Source organism: Bos taurus, chromosome Y, assembly GCF_002263795.3.
Source record: "Bos taurus isolate L1 Dominette 01449 registration number 42190680 breed Hereford chromosome Y, ARS-UCD2.0, whole genome shotgun sequence".
Classification (NCBI taxonomy): domain Eukaryota; kingdom Metazoa; phylum Chordata; class Mammalia; order Artiodactyla; family Bovidae; genus Bos; species Bos taurus.
In genome coordinates, this window is record NC_082638.1 from 2,587,239 (window position 1) to 2,590,818 (window position 3,580).

Below are 3,580 nucleotides of genomic sequence, written 5' to 3' on the forward strand. Positions count from 1 at the left end.
TGGTAGCTGGTAAAGAATCCACCTGAAATGATGAAGACATGGGTTAGCCCCTAGGTTGGGAAGATTCCCTGGAGAAGGGAAAGGCTACCAATCCCAGTATTCTGGCCTGGAGATTTCCATGGACTGTATAGTCCATGGGGTTGCAAAAAGTTGGACACGACCGATTGACTTTCACATTTCCTGGATATTTAAAGTGGAAAATTGTGTGTTTGAAATCAAGTGACTTTTGCACAGACACACATTTGCAGGGCAGATATTAAATCAATTTATTTAAGCCTTCAGAAATCAAACACGACCAGACAGCACATGACCAGTGACCAGGAGAAATGAGACGGGAAAGAGAGTGTGTGTGAAGAGAGAAGGATCCTGTTAATCAGGAAGCAGGAAAGTCATCTTTGTGTTGTTGATCTTGATTCCATGCAGAAGAGGATGTGCCTGGTCTCAGTGACTCTGTAGGTGAATAAAAAAGGATCAAAAGTTTAGTAGAGGTGACTGTGTGATGGCTGACAGGGGTGAGCCTCAGGCAGCAGGCTGTCCAGGGTACAGGAGCCTGTAGGGGATGCAGTGGACAGAATCCTGGTGGACGTCAAAACTCCACACCTCTGAGATGGCAGGTTCCCCGTAGATGTGCATAAGGTGGGAGATTTTCCATTTGGGATTGATTTCAGGAGTAATGATTTCAGAATGCATGCTCATGGCGATGCTTCATCTATAGGTGCTTTACTGTCAATGTGGTGGAGTTACACTCCTCTCCTAATTCCACAAGTTTTATCCTTTGGGTCTTGAAGAACTAATTTTTGTTTTATTTTTAATTTCATTTTGGAATAGAAGTGATTATCCATTCTGTGTTAATTTCAGGGGTACTGGAGCCTGATTAAAGTATACATACATATATTAATATTGATTGTTTTTCAGATTCTTTTCCAATTTAGGTTTTTACAGAATATGCCATTTAGTCCCCTGTGCTATGCGTTTGGACATTGTTCTCTATCCATCCCGTACAGAGTAGTTTGCCTCTGCTGACCCAAACTGCCAATCCATATCTTTCCCAAATCCCTTACCCTTTGCAACAACAAGTCTGTTCTCTACATCTGAGTTTATTTCTGTACTGTAAACAACCTCCTCCATCTCTTATTTTTGATTCCATATATAAATGATGTACATTGCATTTGTCTATTTCTTTCTGACTTCACTCAGTACGACAATCTGTAGGTACATACGTGTTGCTGCAAATGGCATGATTTCATTCCTTTTTTAGGGCTGAGTAATATTCCATTGAATATTTACAACTTTTTTTTTGTCATATTCCTTTGCAAGCTGGTGTTTGTCTTTGCCTTTTTTCTTTCATTTTTTTTTTCCTCAACAGGAAATTAAAGCCGCACTTTAGCCGAGATCAGTGTCGTTTTCTGAGGCTGTCCTACTTTTGAAACCTTAAAGATCCCAGTAACAGAAATTACCCTCTAAAGGGGAATATGATTCAAATGCATATTTCAGACAGTGTGGTTGGAAGGCACTTAGGTTCTGTCAGAGTCACGTGAGATTAAACACTGGTCTTGAGAAACGGTGGCCACTGTTTAATCCTGGTGTTCCTGGAGGACAGACATGTGTGGACAACTATCAGGTCAGCACTGACGGGAACACTGAGCAGTTTGCACCCACTTGTGGGGATTCCTGCTTCTCTCTGATGACTCAGGCCTGCAAGATTCCTGCAGGATAAGGCTCTCTCACCAAAGCTGCTCAGCAATAATCAAGCCAACAGTTTGTAATTTCAACTGTCTCAAGAGAAATTACCTAAGGTAACAGACAAAGCTCTCCAGTGCTAGAATATACGTTATTGGGACAAATCATTGTTACGTGCAACGTTTGGCGTGTATGAATTAGGCGCAGGTGGTACAGAACCCGCCGGCTGATACAGGCAATGCAGAAAGGCTTGTTCGATCCCCCGGTTGAGAAGATCCCCTGGGGAAGGAAATGGCAACCAACTCTAGTATTCTTACCTGCAGAATCCCATGGACAGAGGAGCCTGGTGGGCTACAGCCCATGGGGGTCGTACAGAGTCTGACACAACTGAAGCCACTTATTGGGCATTAGGCATAAAATGTCCATGTGTCCTTATTGATTTATCTGGTGGGGTAGCATTAATAATGAATTATGTTTACTTACAAAAAGTGTGGAAGTAAATTTTATTCACTCCTCTGGACAGTCATCTGTGGGAAAAAAAAAATGGGAGAAATAAAAGAGCCTCTGATTACTACCGTTCCCAGTATTTTTAAAATTTCTTTTCTTTATTTAAGTAAAGTATTTTTTAAGAGGAGCTTCTCTGGTAGCTCAGTCAATAAAGAATCTGCCTGCAGTACAGGAGACCCAGGTTCCATCCCTGGGTCTGAAAGTTTGCCTGGAGAAGGAAATGGCAACCCACTGCAGTATTCTTTCCTGGAAAATCCTATGGACACAGGAGTCTGTTCGGCTATAGTCCATGGACTTACAAGAGTTGGTAATGACTTAGAGACTAAACCACCATCAACCACCATTCTACATGAGATTACTTATGGAAAAAATAAATTTTAAATAAGCTGATTTGTTTCCTGATATTTACATACCAGGTGAATGATATAGTCAGGAAAAAAGTATAATTTCATTACCATTATCAGAGAAATTCACGATATTTTCTTCTGGAATGCCTCTTTTACGCGTCTCCCTTTTGAACCTCCGATGGACTAGGTATGAAATCCGGTCACGTTTGCCTGAAAGTCACCATGCAAAAAGGAGAACGCACAGAAATTTCTGAATATACAGAACAAGGAATCGAATGTGCCAGTCTGATCTCCACTTGTATAATTTAAGAGAGCCTCAAACAGTTCGCAGGTCCCATGTTACACATGACTGCTGTCTTCAGATTTAATTTCCCTCTAACTCTGTACCTGAACCCTGCCAGCATCAGCAGCAGGACCCCCAAAGACTTGCAGGAGCTCCATGAATTTGAGACTCAACCCATCACAGTAGCAACTGACCTGCTTCTTTTACAAGCTTCCCAGAACCTGTACCTGTACTCCTGTCGAGTTCTGGACCCGTAAGGAAGCAGGGTTTTCTCATTGTGGAGACACATTAACCCCATCACACACCACTTGGGAGACAATTTACTCTTTAGCCAACCATTCTACACAGTACCGTTTCTGAAATAGACATCTACTGTCATGATGGTATACTCACCTCAGCGTTTCTGTGTGGTCATTTGGGGTCATGTCACTGTTCATAAGAAGAGTGTATTGTGATAATTTAACAGGACGAATATTTATTTTACAAGTTTCTGTTCCAGGAGTTATAATGCATGAGAAAACTGATATAAAATGATATAATTCAGGCCAGCCTTATCATAGCCATGGCTTGAGCTTAGTTGACATATTTTTTTAAAAATACTCTATAAAATAATTTTTTTTTAATATCAACAGGTAGAGACTATGTTCTAATGTTTGAGAATTATTTTTGGCCCCCGTTTCTTAGTAGATTACCTTCCAGGATACTCAAGTCAGTGAACACGAATATGAAGACCTTGTACACTGAATAGTGAATATTGTCAACA

At 41.0% G+C, this 3,580-nt stretch overlaps 1 long non-coding RNA gene across 1 annotated transcript; it reads right to left on the reverse strand.

The window, feature by feature from the left end:
* Positions 1-251: 251 nt before the first annotated feature.
* LOC132344569 (uncharacterized) lies at positions 252-3,173 on the reverse strand. Its single transcript, XR_009493656.1, has 3 exons — positions 2,643-3,173; positions 2,164-2,207; positions 252-450 (listed from the first exon to the last, which is right to left on the reverse strand). It is a non-coding gene; the product is annotated as an uncharacterized lncRNA (long non-coding RNA).
* Between the last annotated feature and the right edge of the window lie 407 nt (positions 3,174-3,580).